General features: G+C 43.5%; 1 long non-coding RNA gene across 1 annotated transcript in view; it reads right to left on the bottom strand.

Moving 5' to 3' along the window:
* Nucleotides 1-20909, bottom strand: part of LOC119031680 — a 38661-nt gene extending 17752 nt beyond the window's left edge. Inside the window, exon 1 of the long non-coding RNA XR_005078670.1 lies at nucleotides 20799-20909. This is a non-coding gene — a long non-coding RNA (uncharacterized LOC119031680). The remainder of the gene's footprint in view (nucleotides 1-20798) is intronic.
* Between the last annotated feature and the right edge of the window lie 295 nt (nucleotides 20910-21204).

Genomic DNA, 21204 nt, shown 5'->3' with positions numbered 1-21204 from the left:
GATGCTCACACTCTGCGTACAATGCAAAATATGATAGATGAAACACAATACAGTGTACGGACAACATCATAACGCCTGTTGTTCGATTTTCAGCTCGCGTTACAAGCGGGTGCAGAGCATACACACACACACACACACACACACACACACACACACACACACACACACACACACACCAACCAAATGCGATGTCAGTAACTGATGGGCACAGTCAAACATTAGCTTAATGATTATTTATCTGTATGATGTTACAAGAAACTACAGACTGCTGAATTATCCAACACTGAACTAAAAAACGCCAGAACAGCAGTTCCTCTGTGTTTATCCCCGCGAGGCCTTTTCCCTTTCAACAGATACGTCTTCTGTGCTGGTGTGAGCCGCTGAACTGGCCACGATTCATCATTTAACCATGCAGCCAACACTGACTGAACGGTAACACGGACTCGCTCAGCCAGAACAATATATATACGCTGCCGGTGAGGCTGGAGCTGTAACATGGGACAGTAACGGCTCATTTGACCTCCACAACAGAAAGTTAGAGTGAAGGAGAAACTGCAGGCTGTTTTATTTACAGGCTGAAGTCCAGACTGAAACTGAAAATGTTCCGGTTTGGACACTTTATTGATATTGTTTGGTCTATAAATCATCACAGAACAATAAATAGAGAAAGTAGCCTTTGTTTCCACACCTACAGTCATTACAACAATCATTTAGTTATTTTCATCATCACAAGGGAAGCAGAAACATTTGTATTCATCATATTTACCTGTGATACTGTTTTTAGACAGAAACAGTGACGCAGCACAGTCGTTACTCAGACAACGCTTCAAATTCTGAGCACGATAATGAAGTCAGGAGGGGAGCGCTGCTGCCTCGTGGTGCTTAATTAGATTTATTTTTGTTTCTTTTTATAGCCTGAAAAACTTTCTCTGTTGTGATTATTAAATATTACTTTGCTGAGTACATCGTGCTGCGCAAATCATACCGAAGAATCACCTTGGATGGTGAAATCATTGATCATCACGTCTTCTGAGCTTAAGAGTCGTAGAAAGAGTGTAAAACTGCCACATCCAGCGTGCTGAAGACATCCTGCACCACGTTTAAACACACCGGCTGTCATCAGTCACCTCAGAGTGATTATTACATTATTAATATTGCTTGTGGGTCAGAAGAGGACTAAATTTACTGTCATCTGTGAGGGTGATGTGCTTTCATTATGGAGTATCAATCGTTTGGATGGAGGTCTCGACTGAGCGAGTGAATATGAATAATAACACACAGTAACAACGTGAATCGGACGTCTCGTCTCATTGTCTCATGATTGGCTGCTGCATCTCTACTAAACCTTCAGTGGCCATTTCAGACGACTGTAATTCTACATAAAACAAAGCAAACACTTGAATCAGACAAAGTGTCAAATGTGAAATGATTCCACTAAATTGAGAGTAAACTCAACAATAATCCTCTTCTGATGCAGACTCATCACCTCTCCACCACGTGTCTCTGCTCTGTAACGCTGCACTTAAAACTTAAGTCACTCTTGTCATATATAAATGATCAATCAGAGATAATGTGCCGCCTTCTGACAGTAAGCTTCGCCAGACGTCTGTAATTCATTCTGCCATAAGGAGACGCCCAGCAGGCTCTCTCAGCTTGATGGCTCCCTCCCTCTTTTCCTGCCCATCTGTTTTCACGGATAAATCCTCCCCTGCCGGGCTCCGTCACCGTGAGGAATTCATAAAGAGCTGACCCACACATATGGCCGCTTCATTTCGATGGCCTTCGTAACTGAGCCGAGCATGAATAAGTTGTGGGTGTTTCCTCGCTGTATCATGCTGCGGTGATTAGGTCAAATGAATGTGATGACTTTACTTGCTCTTGGCTTGGACGTGAGCGATGACTTGATGTCAGATATAAACATCGTCTTACAGATGTAGATGGTACCGCTGATGTTTCAGTGGTGGAGGAGTGTCCTGAGGGCAGAGCATCACATGCAACATCTGGATTCACTGTGTCCATTTGTGGAATAAAGTCATAGCAGAAGCACCAGGAGGTACGACTCAGTGGCATTTAGCAAAGGCCCTCTGTAGGACCGAGTCTGGTGTGAACATCCTGAGCTACAGTACAAACACGTCCTGATAAACATCTTAAAATGAGTGATTCATCATAATAATGTTTAAAGAAAAGAGGCTTTTACTCTGCACCTTTCTAAGTAGAAGTCTAATTAAAGAAAAGATTTGTCTACAGAAAAACGTGTAATGGGCTTTGAGCTGATGGTGAAACTGGAGCTCAACATTTCCATCTTTGAAATCTGGACCCTCCTTTCTTTTGTATACTATTCATGCCGGGTTCAGACTCTGAATGCTGCACCTTCTCTTGATTATACGTTCAGCAGTTTCACATTTTGTGTCCATCTCGCTTGTTTTTCTGAGTCTGGTTTAGACATGATGTTAAATCCACGTGCACTGGCCTGGAGGCAGCTCCTCTGAACCCGGCTGCTCTTTGTGTTTCCCTTCGAGGCGGGTTGTGTTGTGTGATTATTATTTTAGAAATACTCAAAAGCGTCAGAGGATGCTGACTCATCTCAATCCATTTTGAAAAGGTTGCGCTGCAGCTTTGTTGATGGCTGAGGGCTGTTACGCCTCTCAGTGACCTCCGATGTTCCTGCAGATCTGAGAATCTGGTAAAAAGAATCTGGTGAAGCTAAATCTCCCTGTGAGGCTGAAGCGGAACCATTGTAATTTATTTGCTTATCCACCTCCAAACCCAGACAGATGGTATCTGTAATCCTAAGGCTCACCTTTCTTTCTAATGGAACATACACTTTATATACTTTACTCACTTTTGTCTTTCACTGAAAACTTTTTTGGAAAAAGCCCCAAAGTTAAACATCCGTCTTGCACTTCTTGAGATTCGCTCAGCATTGCACCTTTATAAATCTCCCTGTTGAAACTCCTCAATCCGTCTTTTCAGTTCAAGCAGACACGTTTTTCCTCCTTTAGGTTTCCTGATAAGCCGCTAACCCTTTAGAGCGGACGCGGAGCATGATGGGTCGTCTCCCTATCAAAGCTATACGTTTGTGTCTCAAGGACAACCCTTTGAAGTTCTTTAAAAACTGAAAACCCTTCTCAGATGAAATCAGAGACAGAGGGTGCCGGCTTTCAGAGTCCCTGAAGAGGTTTTGCATGAGCACAACCCTCCAACGAAACTTTTAAGTATAGTCATTATTTTTTAATTCGGTCCTCCTTTTGCTGTTGCATCTGTCCAGAGACCGTGATGCCCCGTGCTTTCTCAACCTTGCATGGCCTCTACTCTGAGCGCTGTGAGCAAACATGATGCAAAACCTTACACTCGCTGCTGTAACGAGGACCGGCCGTAGCGGAATTAAGTTTAAAGTGTTTGAATGCAACAGCTGCTTAACAACAAATTGGTAACACTGATCCAAGTTTACTGAGAGATCCTGAGCAGCACATGCATCATGTGTTGTACAATTCTCTGCCTGACTGCAGCCATATTTCTCAATCCTGTCTTACTCACTGTAACTGCCATTACCCAGCAGATCAGAGTCGCTTCCATATGGACACGGATTACCTGGTGCTCTCATGCTGCTCTGCCATGCACCGGACCGGGCCAGGGCCTCTGCATGCAGCAGATAGCTGGACGTCAATTTATACCAGAAGAATTCTACTCACACCGAGAACGCTGTCACAGCAGAAAAGAGTCAGAATTGACCTTGCGGGTGTCACAACGGCTCAATCGCGCCGTCTTAGTCTCTTTCCTCTGCTTCCTCCTGCAGCCTGACAAGAAACAGGAAGAGAAGCTCCTCCTCTGCACCCCAAATCCTTCAGCGACATGTCAGCTGCTGCTTCTGTCAGTGTGTGTGTGTGTGTGTGTGTGTGTGTGTGTTGCATTGCAGGAAATTCTCTTAGTGATGAAGTGAACTACGTTAAGTGAGACTCAGACGTCACTGTCCAAACGTGCTTCTCTGTCTTCTGTAATCTGTCAGGTCTGTGTGGAACGAGCCAACCACGCTCAGGTTGTGGATGCAGCAGAGGCTGGTGGGCTGTGATTGATTGATCTGTCTGTAATATGGCAGCCATTATGTTTAGCCTGACAGCTCAGTATTAAAAGGTTACAATGGATACAGCTGCTACTGAAGCAGCAGGGTTCTGTTACTTATTTCATTTTGACCTTTCTCCTTCCTTCTCTCTCCTCTCCTGGAATTAAACTACATGTTGCAGATGTTGCAGCTTTTTCCAAGTTTTTGTTTTGCGAGAAGAATCGATGCGACTCGGCGTTCTCGCCTGTTGCCGCTGGCTTCGTCACGTCACATTGTGGAGAAAATTCATGAGTATTTGTACAACTGACACTAATGGAAGAACAGACAGGAGGGGTTGCAGGTCTCGCAGTGACAGCCTGCATGTTAAGTGAGGAAATGGGAGTGAGAAATGAAAAACAATCTGCACATTCTCCCCACTGCTTCCATCTGATAATGGCTCAAGCAGCTCGGCAGACCTGACGGTGACTAAGCTTGATTTACATAGGAGTCAGACAGCACTTACTGCAGTGTTGAATCTCGCAGCAATGGGAGGAATGTCTCGTGTTAACTCAGCTTCACCGGCCTCTCTGAGGGGAGGATGCGATGTGCATGCAGCCTGCTGTGGAGTGTATGTTTATGTGTGTGTATGTTGGGGGTGTGTGGGAGTGTGAGGAAATATATACGGCGAGGGCCTAATGGAGGAGAAAGCATTCCTGCCAAAGTATTTTAGATAATTAGAAGCACTCCGTAACGGCATATTTTTATGACAGAAAACTGGCAGGTTTATAAAGCCACGTTAGAACGCACGGAGCCCAAGTCTGGCTGAGAGTGGAACAAAAAGCCTGCTGCCAAACTATCTGAACCCAAAAAGCATAATTACATTTTTTTTTACAGTGTATGTGCATATGTTGCTCCTATCTAGAGGGCTTAAAACATCATTTCTGATCACTGTTATGAGACAGACGTCGCCAAGGACAGAGAATGAAGACAGATGTCCGTCTGTCAACAGGCCCAAACCGTTCAAACTAAACGACCACGTACGTTTAGTTTTCAAGCATCTTTTAACATTTGTCAAGAGCTGAGATCCTCTTGTAGTTCAGGAAATAAAATCTGATCACACACACACACACACACACACACACACACACACACACACTCTCTGCTCCTCTCAGCTGGCGCGCAGCCCGACCATAGCATAAACTCAATCTGTTGAAAAAACAATTAAGAGCTCTGTCTGCGGTCCTTCTAATTGTCGGCGGTGTTTTCGGGGATAGCCACCAGATTTGTTCTGTGATGAATCTGTGTTTTAGGGTAATGCTTTGTATTCTGTGATCACACGGCGTTGGGACGGTGCCACCTTGGCAGCGCTACATACATGGTTGATTAATCTTCCTCTTGTGCCTTGTGTTCCAGCTGTCACGGTGGTTAATGTGTTTTGGTTATCGTACCTACAGTAAGTCGCTGAATGTAGAATTGATGAGGCTGTCCAGAAGACGGAGACCAAGAGAGACGGGAAAATAGAGAAAACAAAAAATGAACCGCCTTTTAAACACAAGGCTTTGTTAGAGTAGGTTGCATTTATCTAGTGTGTCATCTTCGAAAGGGAAACCCATGACACTGCAGTAGGTAAGATCTTTATTCACTGCATTGAATATTATTGCAGCAAGAGTGAATCATTTAAATTATTGTGCATATGTGCGGTTCATCCTGCTCCGAGGCAGGTGCAGCAGCAGCTGTGTGCACCTCTGAAGTCTTGAGATGAAATGGAAAACATGGGAGAGTAGGAGGGAGTTTTGACAGAACAGGTGGAGGGAGAAGCTGGTGAGAGAGAAACACTAGGCCAGGTGACGGCAGGTGGAGGAGACAGAGATGAAAAGAAGAGACTTCTGCAGTTACACAAACACAGAAACCTCTCATGCAAAGCAGTTTGTACAGAGTCCTCTTTAATTAATCACACCACAATCGGCTAATAGCTGCAGTGGACATGAAGCTCTTACACCTGCACCTGCTTCCACAATGACTGAGATTCATAAAACAGAGTAAAGTAAACTCAATCATATATATCTTAATATATCTCACTTGGTTTTAGTCATGAATCTGCATTATCTTTCATGCATCTGGTCCCACAGTTAGTCTGTAATATTACAAAACACACTGGACCACAAGTCTAAAAGACAGAAAAAATTTTATGTGTTTTAATCACTAATGTTCAGTTTGCTCTGATTGGTCCACTTCTACACGCCTGAACCAGCACTGCTAACATCAACCGAGCGTCTGTGCTACATCAGTTCTCACCAGCCAAACTAGCTGCTGGGCACAAGTTGTTCAAATGTCTGGAGACGATGATGAAGCGTGATGTCAGAAACTCACAGAATTAAAGGCGGGACTGCTGACGAGGCGTTTCAGGAGCAGCCTTTCCTGTGGGAGCTTCAGTAGAAGTTGACTTTCTAACTTTCAACATCTTACCTCTACTGATGTAAAACACCAGGGAAAGAAAAAAAAACAGAAAAAAGCACAACAGGTTTCCTTTAACTGTGTTAAATGATAATAAAATAAGTTTAACTGAATAGTATTTCTGGTGCAGACCAGAAAAGGTAGCTTAGTAGTTTAATGGACTAGTGGACTATAGTGACACACACCCCTGGTGTTAACTCCCAGAATGCATCATTTATTCATCATAATCAAGCCTGCTACAACACCAACATGGAGAGATGTGGAGGGTGTCTGAGCACTCAGCTCCGCTCTTCACAAGGTCGACTGGAGAGTAAAGTGACAGTCAGGGATGGAGAGTGATGATGTTCTTTGAGAGAGTCACTGTGACACCAGAAAACCTCTGTAGCAGTAGCATCTTCAGTCATAATTGGCATTAAGTATCTACTTGATATTAGTCAGTTATTAAGCTAAAAGCAATCACATCTCTTGGAGCACCAACAGAAAACTGCAGTAATGTTCAGACACAGTCTGTCAGTGTGGGCACAGTGAGCAGCTCTTCAGTCACACAAGAAACAAAAAGAAGAGTTTTCTTTCTTTCCTTTTTGTCCATTGGCTCAATCTCTCCCATTTTACTACAAAACTGTCCCCTGGTCCAAATAAAAGGCACATCTGTCCACGGAGAATCTCTTTAATAGTGTCATTAAGCCTTACAGTTCCCTCGCCTCTCTAAATGGGTGCTAGCTGGCTGCTTCTGGCTGGCACCGGCAACAGCGGGGACTCTCGAAATAATTGGGATGCCATTAAATCGCCCTCACCAGTTGCTGTTAATAAAGCTCTGTTCAACAAAATACCCCAAAGACATCGTCTATTGGATAATTTATACCTCTGCTCTCACATAAACAAGTTACCTTTAAATAAGTAATGGGGCCCTAATTAGCTTCAGAGTGTCAGTCCTTTCAGCAGCGGCGCCTGGTCTGAGGCTGGTGAAACACAATAAGGAGAAACAGAATGAGTGAGCGCTGGGCTGAGAGAAGACATCACAGTCAGTGAGCAGAAAGTCATATCATCCATTTGATTCATCAGGAGACTGTGGAAGGTCTGAACTTCATTTTAATGTAGTAAAAGAGAATTTCTCCATGCTCAGCTCTGGTTGTGAGGACAGAATGTGTGTCTGTACAAGCTGCTGAGCCAAACAACCCTCCGAACACATCGGGGACGAAGGGAGAGGAAGTGACCAGATGGATCAAGCTTCAATTATCAGAGTTCATCTCATCTAACATCTGCACCTCTAAGAAAGCATCAGTTTCTCTATTAGTGATATAATTACTGCTCATCTTCATCACCGGAGTTTCTTTGTTTCCATTTCATTAGACCTCCTGACACACTGAGCTCTTCAATCACATCCGAGTGGAAAATGGACAAATGCCAAATTGAGGATGGATTGATGCCAGGAGGAGTTCTCACACCAGGACTGATGAGACTGTAGCGTCTCTCACTCTGCTGCAGAATCATTAGGAAGTCTCGTCTCGTCTCTGAACTCACACTTTTCCTGACTGTTTCTGGACGGTTCAGGTCATTACTGTATTTCCTGCTTGCACCTCTCGTCCTTCAAGGTTCTATTCGTAAGAACATTTGTTTTTTGAGTTTCATTCCACAATTCAACCAACAGACAAGCCAACAATCGACAAGCCAACCGACCAGTTAACCAAGCTAACCAGTGTGTTCTCTATATCCTGACAAATGCACCGTTTAATGTTGTTTTTCACAGCTTGATATATGTCAGTATGTGATGTTTGTAAGAGTGAAGGTGTGAGTGCTGCTTCACTGCTTTCTGCAAGGTCAGAACATCCACAGCAACAATTCTTGTTATTATCCAACCTGTTGATCAGGATTTTATATAAATCTACTCATAGTTTACAACAAGAGTCAGAAAATTGAAAAAAGTATCAATATTTTTCACAGATTATTTCTTTAAATTGTTAGTTTTGTCTTGAAAATGTAACAGAAGCTACTATCAGCACATTTTTCTTTGATAAACGACTTTAACACAATAGGCTCTGTCACAGTTAATGAGGACATTAATTGAGGCTTCATTAAAGGTAACCTCTTGTTCTCCCTCGTCTCTACAGCTAAAACACACCTCCAGTAGTCATATATTATGTTCCATACTCCACCGCAAGTAGGTCATCACGCACGAAGATGTCAGTGCACCTGTTAATCCATTAATTCTGTTTTTTTAGAGGCTTCATAATTATGCAGAATCTGCATTTCATGGCGCATAAATCATACACACACCGTCCTTATTGTTGTTGTGTCCACCGGCGTCTCATATACAGAATAACAGCAGCTCAGCCCAGGACATTTTTCTTCACACACACCCAACCTCATTCCAGCACAGACACATTTACATTAACACCTCCCTCATGCATGCGTTAGCTCAGCCCCCTCAACAAGCACACAGAGACACACACACACTGGAGACTCATTAATTCAATGACACGTGAGGAAACCCCCTCCGGGACAACACAACACATGGACATGTCGCATAATCCCTCTGACACACATGGCCGGAGGTTTTACCAGCCAACAAGGTAACGTACCTCTGAGAGAACGAGGGGCCTGGAAATGAGCGAGAGAAGAGAAGAGATGCGTGAGAACATGAGATACAAAATAAAGCAACAAGGATGAGAGAATGAGGGACGAGTTTTGCTGAGGGGAGAAAGTGATAAATGAATGAGAATGAGGGAACGAGAGGGTAAGAAAAAATAAAGAGCCGCTATGAAGGAATCCAATATCTTGAATATAAAGACAGGGTTCTCTTTAGACACACACAGCAAGATTTCTTTATTCCTTTACAAGAAAGGTAAACAGTGCAAAGTGTATGGATCCCCTCCTGAGAGGCAGAACACCGCAGAGGTACAGCTTTGTGTCACACCATAATATCACAGTGCTGGTGGATTGTGCATGGAGCTTCTTTCTGTTGGAGCATATCAACACTGGCTGCCTGGGATTTCAGCAGCGAGGATAAAGGGCACTGGCCTGGAAATGGCCAGTGACATTTACAGAGGAGAGGTGGCTGTGCATGTGAAGATCTGGCAGTGAAAGAAGTCAAAGTTTTTGGGACTCGAGCGACGTCGCTGCCACATTCTGAGACAGAACATCAGTATCGCTGCCCAGGAGCAAGGCACCACTTAGATACGTTCACAGGTGCTACAGTGGCTCTTCATTGCTCCTAATGTGATGAATGTAAAGATTGAGTTTCTCTATTTGGATTAACAATCTGTAACTTGATGTAGACAAAAACTATGGAATAAAGTGTTTGTCATTAACTCTTTGAGGAAACTGTTTTGTGTCACACACCAAACAAACAAAACAAAAGGCATCAACAAGAACCGTCCCCTTTAAATCTAACACGTCTCAGCTGATACCAGTCAACAGCACTGTGTCTAAATCCCCTCGCTCACCTCCTGCAACGTTAAAGACGTTAAAAAAATTAATGATCCATCGTCCATCCAAGTTTGTGAAAATCTGTCCTGTAATTTTTGTTTAATCCTGCTGACAAACCGACAGACAGACAGACAAGGACGAAGATGACAAATAACGAATTATACTAAATCATATTAATAATATCTAATATAGATAATATTAAAGTAAAAAACTGACTGAAACTTCTTAAAGTGAGAGTGTGCACCAACATTTATTATTATTGATTTATTGTGGTGGGTTAGTAAGTCTGATATCTAATAGTCTAATATCAAAAGTGTGACACTTTGCTGCAAGTGATACTTGAACAGCTCAGACGCAGTTACACAGTTTACAATATGTCACATCACCCTGATTTATAACGATATTTAAAGAAACTACCACTAATGTTTCACACACAGTTTTCCTGAACATGTGATATCTGAATATAATCTGCCACACATTACCTTCTGTATGTACATGTCCCAGGCACACACAGTGCACATCAGTATACCACAGATAATATACAGAATGCTGATATGAGATGTGCATCACAGGTGCGTCCTCATGAATACATTCAGTGGGACTCACCGAGCACTCGTTCTGTTTGTAGGTGTAAAACATCCGGCGAGCTAAAAACCTGCAGCTGATGTACGAACTCAGCCGACACACACGCACATACGCACGCACACACCTATGATTGACAGGTAAGTGTTGCTGCTGTACACATTTCTCTCAGGTTTGACAGTGAACTCAGGTGTATGCAGTGTTGAAGGTATGTAAATACACACAGAAGTTTATAATGTGCAGTTGCCAGATTTGACTTTAACACAAATGCTGAAACCTTTGCTACAGTCTGGTCTCTGGCAGACTGACCCCTCCACCCAGCCTTAGCTCAGCCTTTCATCCAGCTGACGTTACATGAGATGCTGGAGAATACGAGCTGTGGAAGAACCGATCCATTCACAGCTTCTCACCCCGACACAGGGACAAAGGAAAGCCAGTAAGAGCTTTCCAGCTACATGAAACATGACAGGTGCACTTTCTTGCTCGAGTGTCTCTGAGCAATTACATTTCAAGCCGAGCACGTCTCCTCCACCAGTTGTTTAAAAGTCAGAATAAAGGTCGAGTTCTCTGAAATGTATATCAGGTTTATTTAACATCACTCAGCCCTCCAGACTCCCTGAAAATCCATCTCATCTTGAACAGGTGGCTCTTCTGACTTCCGACAGTCTGTCGGTGTGTTTGCTCCGTACTTTGGCACGCCCTTAATTGCTTCTTAAGCTCTGTCGAAATCCTTGCCCCAAGGTTCGATCGTCATCAGTCATTGTAATTGGTCCGAAAGAAAACAAAGAAATCTCTCCTAGAGATTTTCCCCAACAATATTGACTTGACAAACAGCTTCGGTTAGATGCTGCGCTTGGATTTGGACAACAAATGTGTTCAGAGAGGCAAGTTTCATTCAACTCTTCCATTAAAAGCTATTTCAGATGTTGCAGTGCACCTTGATAAGTGGAGCAGCACAATGAGAGAGTTTTCTTGATAACTCCTCTGGGAGAAAGACGTTTTTCACCCTCATGAATCTGCCCGGCAACACCAGGAAAATATAGCAATCCTTTCCAAAGCATCAGCTTCACTGGTCCACCAGCACAAACCTGTTGGGTCTGACGTCTGCTCTCCTCACCAGAGAGAAGCCAAATAACATTTAAAGTGGAATGCTTCGTTATGTGAGCTTTTTAAAGGCCAGGGAAATGGCTGCAGAAGCAGCGGGGCAGGTGTGACAGAGAAAGCAGAGCAGGATGGCTGAACATCTGCTTAAGTGCTCTCCAGCTCACGTAAAGCGATGAGAGGCGAAGCCAGGGAGGAAGTCGCTGGCTTGTAAAATGTCGCTGCAGCGGAGCGTGATAAAACAAACCTTTGACACAGGTTTTACACGTGGAGCGAGCCTCCTAACACGTTTTCCTCAATGTTCAATACACATCTCTGACTTGCATATTTGTCTCACAGATATGAACAAAGATGAACTTCTTCCTGGTTCTCCAGCAGAAAAAAAAGATGACATACATAAAAAAGATAAAAACCACAAAACAGATGGAGTTTGAAGTGACGGAGCTATTAATAATTACTTCCACCACATACTTCTCTATCACAGTCATTCTTCTGATAGCAGGCAGCTGACTACAGAACAACACAGATATCTACACGGTGAGGAAAAGTCAGGGAAGTAAAACCTGAAAGTAAACTGAAAACAGAGGGATTATGTGTCAGATGAGACTCAAAGGGACAAACTAAACTAAATAAAGCATCACACCCTGTGTAATCACACAGCTGCTGATTATATTAAGTTATATAATATAAATTAAATAAAGTGTTTTCCGGACATGATAAGATGATGCAACTATTTCAGCCGAGTTCTTCTGTATGTGCAGATGGAGAACTGGATATATGAACATAATTGTCAGTGAAGTTTTGTAGCTTCCTGCTGCAGGAAATTGAAGAGGATGAACGCAGAAGAGATCGTTTTCATCTTTTCCATCTGCTTCAGTAACAGAAGCTAAAAGTTTTAGGTCCCCATGTCTTCTAATACGAGCCATAAAAAAGTCCAGCACGTCTCTGTTGGAATCGAACTTTTATCACACAGACTGCGATACATACGATACGATTGTTCTACTGTTGATTATTTTCTTCAACTCTCTGTTCTTGTCTCACAAAGACAGACTGATGAAAACAAAGTTGAAGGTGAGAGGCGAGTGAAGAGGTCAGTCATTATTTGTGACATCTTCCTTTCTCACCACAGCCTCATTAATTTAATCACAGACGCCTCCATGCAGTCAAATAATATGATTGTTTGCTGTCAGGTGACGGCACGAGGCTGAGGGGGAAATGAAATACTGCCAACTTTCAATCAAACATAATGGCTCGTAACTGTGAGGCTCAAACGCTGCACTGCCGGGATTTACAGCCGACATGGATTTAAGGAATGAGAGAGATTTATTCAGAGTTTATTGGACATAAATAAAGCGGGCTGCATCTAAACTGTGACACTTTCCCATTATGACCTCCATCAGTGTTGACTTTGTGGTTGAAGAGGAGAATTTGTGGGTGACACGGGCGCACGCTCGTCTTGCATTGACCCCAAACTATGTCAGTGAGTGACTGCAGGAGCTGCATGTTTATCATGAAGGCGGAGCAGCATTCTTACAGCTTCATGCAGAGAGATTCGTTCGAGTCGACAGCGATGCCAGCGAGCACTGAGAGGCCGTGATTTACTCTGTACAAGCTGTTCTGCCCGGTCCTGCTGGAGGTGATATCATCCGATCCCCGGAGGATTTAAATGAAACTTTGGCCTCCTCTCTGTTGATTTAAGGCCAGAACGACATCCCGTTATTAGATGCGTAATTCTGGGAACAGAATAATAACGCGGTTTCATTTTCGGCTATTTATGTCTTAGTACATCAAGGCCACTGTTACGTTTTCACAAGATGACAAAGACTGTCAGACCACCACGCTGCTAACATGACAGAGCACACTGAGTTATATGAATTTTACGTATTTGTTGTTTGTGCTGATCGAGTGATGAGGCGATGATGAGTGACATCATCTCCATCAAAACATAAGCAGGCAGCTGTGTGGGGCTGGAGGCCTTTGTCTCTACCTGGAATATATAAATGATACATAAACGATTGAGAACTATAAATGTAATTCTTGACGGAGCGTTTCTAGACACAGAGATCTCACAGACCAGCTGCATGTGTTATAAATCCTCTGAAATGATGCTGCTCAACCAGTTTCCTCCATGCACTGAGTCAGTGACACACAGAGAGGTGAGGAATAAGAGTCAGAGAAAAAGCAATTCTGTGTTCCGTGCTCGAAATATAAACAGCTTCTAATCAAGAGTGGACTCTCTACAGGTCTGTTTTTCTCATGGGCAGTTCAACATCAGTTCATCTCATATCCAAGATCACTGTGATTATTAAAAGTGCAACATGAAGTGTCACCACGAGACAAAGCACAGAGCCTCCTTGAAGCAAACTCACCCGCAGCTTATATGATACTGAATCATAACAAGTCAGACATTATGATGTTTTTTTAACTGAATCTCTCTGAATTTTAATTTTTTACTCACTGCTGTTAAAAATAAAAGAAATCCTTTAAAAAAAAAAAAAAAAAAAGGTGAAACACTTGAAGCATGAAACTCTCCTCGAGCTTCGATGCACATCAGTCACTCAGTCACAGCCACAGGCCTCTGACTCAGCACAAACCTGAGGAACGATGTGCAGACAGAGAGGAAACCGACTCATCAAACATACATAAATACCACATCTGAAAGCAAACAGCACAGAAATGCCAGGCTGCACCTCGAGTCACAGACGAGTCACCGGCACGTCTGGCGTGACCTGACAGAAACATGTGCTGGTTCATTATGTTTTGCTGAATTTTGCGTGAATCAGCGGTGTGCTACTTCTGTCATATCAGAGATTGTGACTGATTTATCTCAGCTCTGATCGCCCACACAGTCACAGGTTAAACCATAAGAGCAGCGCAGCAAGCAGCCATCCAGATGAAACTTAACAATTCCCTCACTTCTGTCTCCTCTCGTCAGGAATAGAAAGAGTTTGTCGGTATGTGATCAGCTGAAGGTGCCTACAGTGCAGATCTGAGTGATCATCAGAGAGACGTCAGGGAGAATAAGTTAAGGGGCTCATAAATGTTTCACCTGAGGAGGTGTTAGCAGTCCTGATGAGCGTCTGATTTTATTTTAATTCTTAAAAAATATATTTATGTTTTATTTCATTGTCCTCACGCTGCGGTGCACTATGAGTCCAGACACCATGCTTTTAACCTCTGTACTAATTACTGAGGTATCAGCAGGTGGAGGTGTGGTGAAGTGTAATAGGGAGGGAACAGAGTTGGAGAGCTTCACAGTGAGAGATCCACACCAGGATAATTCATCTTGTGGCAGCACTGGCAGATTGATTAGCCGAAATAGATTGCAGGTGATATGGAACCTAGTTGTTGCAATGAACCATAATGTCTGCATTATTTCATTTAGTTCCGCTTAATGTACCAGGGCTGCGGCACCTTCACGTTACCCGGCGTGGAAAATTAATTGAAGGCTCTCTCAGACTCATACATCATGCTTTGAATGTGTTATTCTGGGGTGGAAGTCACATTCTTTAACTTCAGAGGCAGAAGGAAGCTGCAGCCTGACCCTCAGCTCGCGCTGAAGCATTACTCCTCATTTTATGAAGGTTGAGCTTCACCTTTGCGTAATTTTATTCTCTTGTAAAGTCCTTTTCAAAAGGGCCATAAAGTGCCTTTGTAGGTTTTAGCTCTGTAGCTTCAGATGAAGTGTACTTCTCAGTGAAACGCTCCTCAGTTTTAATCATTTGGATGTATTCTCTTCCTGCCAGAGCCACACAGTCCCCATCCGTCTTCATGTCATATTAAAATCAATTAGCCAGCTTGTGAAACTTGAGCAACACCCTGAGCTGTGTAATCAGTTACAGTAGAAATCAAGTCAGTGTTAAGTGTTATCATTACATCATCATTACAGGAAACTGCAGATTAAGTGCAGATTGATTTGAATAGCATGTGACCTTACAACAGTAATGTAGCCTGTGAAGCAACACAGATTGATGTTAACAGTGTTTTTATTACATAACTCAATTCTACGAACATGAATGTCATACGTCACAGGAACTAACAGAAACCACTTGCTGCCCAGAAGACTAGAAAACATTACTTTTATTTTCTAAAAACAGACACACGGAGGAAACTAAAACTGAGGATGAACCAGAACCACTGTGAACTCATCAGGAACCCGTCAGGAACACGTCAGGAACACACGAGGACCGGCAGACGTGATGGTTTCTGGACCTGAACACATGACCAAATGTTTCAGCACAAACACCAAACTGTGACGAAACATCTGAAGCGACACAAACCTTCAGGCTGGAACATAAAGAAACGTTCAGCTTGAACTCTTCGGTGGTTTTCTGGATTGTGTCGCCTGTCTTCTAGGGTTTCTGGAGAACACTTTTCAGTTGCTCCTCACTTCAGCTTCTCATGCGAGGAGGGGGGGCATCTATTAAACATATGCTGGGATTTCTTTTGTGTATGTGTGATTAATATTAATTTTTTCTGGGCTTCTACAGATGGCTTTCAGTTTAATATAGAGTATGACAGAGTGCACCAGCGTTCAGAAATCAGCACTCGATTTAATTAGCTGAGATGAATGCAGTGAAATGAAAAAATCACACACACACCACACACACACACACACACACACACACAGTAGATATGGTCTAATTTTCCGTGTGACTGATCCTCAGGAGATCTCATCAGCTGCCTTCTGTATTCATCTGAAGCTTCTTCTCTGGCTGAAATGTTGTTTCACACTGTATCTGCATAGACACACACTGATGCACACACCATCATTTCTGCCTGATCTCCCACAACATCCCCCCGAGTTTATCCAGCTTGATGATCCCATGTTTTACAGCCTCTACACTAAGCAAGGCCATTATGATCTTACAGCATATTTAGCCTCCTCTATTCAGATCAATACTGGGTTTGCGTGGCCATGGCCCAGTGGCTCCGTTATGAGGCTATCCCTCAGATCGAGATGATGCAGTGTATTTCACAGGGACATGCGACTTTCAGCCTCACTTCCTTTAGATGAGCCCGTTTATACTATCGCACCTCTGACATCTTCTCCATCTAGACTTTTCGACCAGGTCTGGTTGCATCTTGCACAGCTTTACGAGTCATTTGACTCAGAGCAGCACTGAAATTGACTGAAGCTTTGGAGAGTCTCACAATATATCCAGCCTGCATCCCAAATGAACCCCTCAGTTGAGGACCCGGTGGTCAAACCTCGTCTGAGGACATATCGAGCAGATTATTGATTTTTAACACTTCACTTCATCTTCATCAAATAGCACTGAGACTTGAATTCTCCAGAACAGACAGCTTTGGCCATCCCTCCCCCTTCTCTCCCTCTGCCTGCTCCTTCCTGACCTCCCTCTGCTCCCTCCTCCCACTCCTCCTCCACACCCTCTCCTCCTCCAGCCGACCCTCTCATTGTGGCTGATACCCAGGGGATGGTATCGACATGAACAATGGTGTTTTCGTTTTTTGTCCTGCGGTTGACAGAAATGCACACTGTGTCCCACATACTGTGGCGCGTAGAGGTCGACAGACACACAAACTGCACCAGTGTGACGATAACAGAAACTGAAGTGCGTCTTAGTTCAGAATCACAGTAAACAGAAACATGTTCAGTCCTCAGTAGAACTCATTCTTCAATCTCTATTCTTCATTCTGTTGTTTTGCTCGTCTGGAGGAAAAGTTTATTTACGCCAATCTAAATCTGGAGTGCAGACATCTGAAGGACGGCAGCACATGAAACACAACAACAAAACTTCCTCTGTCACGTCTCGTCTGGCAGAAGACGTATTGTATTTTTGCGTTGGCTGTAGGTGATTTACGAGTGGAATTACTCCGAGTAGCACTGAGAGTCTCCAGAACATGAATTGTTCAGGGAAAAACAACAAAAACAAAACAATAAGATCAAAAAAGCTTGCAGTGCTGCAGGAGCACGGGCAGCAGCTCCCTCTGACTCATCACAAACTAATTCTCCTTTTGTTATGTTGATTTTTAATTTTTATTCATTAAGTAATGTTTGACCTTCTCTGTCACTTTATCAGTAGTGTTACCTGCATTTTAAAAAGGAGATACAAAGGCCAGTCTGTCTGTTTAGAGCTTAATACGTTTTTTAAAGTATTCATGAGTCAGCCCACCCGGGGCTTCAGGCTGGTTTTCCTACAAAAGTTTTTCATTTAAGTTTAAATTTAAAGTGTCTGGAGTTAAGATTGATGTGCTTGTGTTGTTGAATCAGAGCTGGTCTGCAAACAAACTTCTGGGCACAACACAAAATATATATTTGTGTTTGTATGTGTAAAAAGTGTGTATACATTTTAAATACTTTGACACAACGAGCTCTGATCATGACGCGTGTCGTCTACTGTCAGCTGTCTTTTTCCAGAATCGCCTTCACAACTTTCAGACACATTTCATACATTAACTTACAATTTAAAATACGCAGGCGCAACATGGAATCTGTGGCTGCACAATTCAAACCACAGTTGCTCCATGCCAGTGTTTGACCAACCTGATCTCCTCTTTTACTACATCACCCAGTATTGTCCTTTGCTCCTATTCAAATTAGAATTACAGCCACTATAAGTCGCCACATAACACTAAATGTATATTGGTCGTGATAAGATGACAACCTACAGTATGAACGGCCATTTTTTGGGCCAGTAAAGCTCCAACAGGTTTAGCTAGAAAACAAAATCAAAACGTGCAGTGATCTTCGATTGTTTGGGGAAATGATCACATCCCAGCCGTTTTAACACCCTGACGTGGTCTCTGTGAGTCTACTACACCAAAGGGCATTATCAGCAGCAGAATAAGTGCACGCCCTGGTCCATAGCATCTTAATGTGGCATGCTTCACTGCCACATTCATTCCATACTCTCAGGCAGCGTTGCCCGCAAGGCCACAATCATTTCCCTCAGCACTGGAGGACACGACGTGACTCTTATTTTGCAATCTGTGCTTAAAGAAGCATGAAACATCTCATCAACAGAGAACGGCTGGCAGTGGCTCGGATGGTGTGTCATTTCCCTTCCTCACATCTATAGACTGCTACAAAACCTTGAGAAGATGTGATGTTTTGTTTTTTTCCACCCTGGTGATTTTTTTTTTTGTTTTTTTGCGGGCAACATACGGTTAAGAGCCGTGAAAAATCTGAACGCCTGAGTGTCACAGAGGGATTTTGTTCCTGTCCCCTTTGTGATAGTTATAAATAAAGGTCTGTGTTACTGCACCATCTCCCCCCAGATCTAATGAAGATGGGTGAACGGCCGCTTTTCCCATAAATCCTATATTGCATGTCAATGAAATCCATTTATGATTATTTCTCCCTCCCTCTCCCGCAACATGGAGCAGAGCTGATGGGATGATCATGGAGCATGTAGCGCATCAAATGTGTTTCTGAGCTGCTTTACCCTTTGCCTTTCTAGGGCACATTCTCACTGTCACTTCCTCCTAATGTAGGTTTATTGTATAATATGCAGCGCTTATACAAAGTGTAGTTTACACACAGTCAGACATCACAGTCTCCTCAAGCATTTCATTCTAATGATGACGAACTGCAGTGAGGAGGTCGGAGATGCTACAGGAGACACATCACAGCTCGGTCTTGGTAAAAATCTCATGTATTGTAATTGGTTAACGACTTCTTTGTGTCCAGCCCGTTTACCCAACACAGCCTGACAAGAGGAGACAGATACTGGGAACAAAGACCAAAGACCACACTGAAAATCCTTCATATGGTCACATAAACCCTGGAGCAGCACGATCAGACGGTCGACACGTCAACCTTTGTTCCCGGAGAGATACAAAAGAAACTCCATCAATAAAATAACAGAAAAGAAACGACAGACAAACAGTTCTAGCCGGGACACGTGTGAGGACGGTCCATACCGAGAGGTTTTAAGCCCAACAAGTGATTCAACCATCTAAACAGAGCGTGGAGGTCATAGCACGCTTCAACAAACAGCGTTTAAAGAGTAAATGACTTGTGTGTGAACACACCTTGATGAATAAATAATGCAGGGCGATGCTTTGCTCTGTTTGCCCTCACTGATCGACTGAACTTCAACACAACCCTCCGGAGAACGACAGGTGGAGCTGAACATGGAGGGAGATGTTTGTTTTTGAGCTGCTTATTTCATAGAGTTTCTTCTATAAGCTGACGCAGGCTGTGGAGGCGGGATGTAGAAGCAAGCAGCAACATGAGGGACAAGATGGGTCTCAGTGACAGACGTGTTGTCAGGCGCCTGGAACACAACCGAGAGTCAGAAGTGTGTAAAGATGAAGAGAAACTTGTGTTTGGATGCTCTCCAGGTGATCTCTGGGCTGCCGGAGGAGGAGAGGAGACGGAGGGATGGAGTGAGAGAAACAGCCTCATGTTAAAGTTTGTGACGAAGCGTTTCCTTCTTAATCCAACAAGTTTTGCTAAGTTTTTTTTTTTTAAAAAGGTGGAAAAAACAAAATTGTGCGTGAAATCCTTGAACATAAACAGTGAAAGAGCAGCACACGTAAAGTGTTTTTTTTAGCAGACGCATACAAACTAACTGAAGACAGACACCTAAGATTGTGGGTTCTGTGTCCTCTCCAAGCAGATGGCTCATTAGAGGTATAAATGTAACGTCTGCCAATCTGAAAATTATCCTAAAATGCATAAAAATGAAATGGCGGTGATCCACAAATGATATCTAGCAATTAGAAATGTTGTGGAGGCCCACAGAGAGTGAAGCCGGTGTCAGAATTCAAGTGGAAACAGACAACTTTTCCTCCCCTGACAATGCACAAGTAAAGTTCGGCTTCTGCTTTTTCTTCACAGCCCAGCAGCAACCAACAACACAGGACAAAGTGCATTTGCTTCCAAATTAACAATTAAACCCATGTGGAAATAGAGAAGAAGTACACGCCATCTGAAATTGTCATGTATGGATTTCATCCGGAGTAAATCTGAGTATTGCTTCATGACAACAGCAGGTTTGGTGTCGGGGCCAAAGGGAAAGTATGAGAAGAGAATAGGAGGGCGAGTGAGAGTCTGCTGGTTCCTTCAGACTATAATGGAGACATGAAGCCATAAACTGAGCCTCGACCGCTGGGAGACAGTAATGAATGTGAGTCTTATAGGGAACTGAAATCAGCGCTTGTGGTGTCATCACAATATGATATCACAAATAACTTCACGATGGTAAGCAAAAGCAAAACCAGTTACCTTTTGTCACTCCAAGCTCGGATCCAAGGAGGCAAAAGCCAGAAACACCAGGAGCTGAACCTGAAGCACAGCTGCCACTGAGGAGAGCAACAGCGAGGCCGAGAGACGGACAGCTGATAGATACTGCAGGCTGACGAGCAGACGAGAGGCAGGTGAGCAGAGTGACGAGCACACTGCAGCAAGGTGTGCACACTGAGCTGAGAGGCCACGCCCACACACACACACACGCACGCACACACGCACGCACGCACACGCCCACACACACACACACGCACGCACACACACACGCACGCACACGCACACACACACACACACACACACACACACACACACACACACACACACACACACACACACGCACACACGCACACACACACACTATCTATCTTGTCTGACTGCTGATGAA

This window comes from Acanthopagrus latus, chromosome 13, assembly GCF_904848185.1.
Source record: "Acanthopagrus latus isolate v.2019 chromosome 13, fAcaLat1.1, whole genome shotgun sequence".
In the NCBI taxonomy this organism is placed as follows: Eukaryota; Metazoa; Chordata; class Actinopteri; order Spariformes; family Sparidae; genus Acanthopagrus; species Acanthopagrus latus.
Note: the sequence above shows the minus strand (reverse complement) of the source record. Positions and strands in the feature narration are given on the sequence as shown.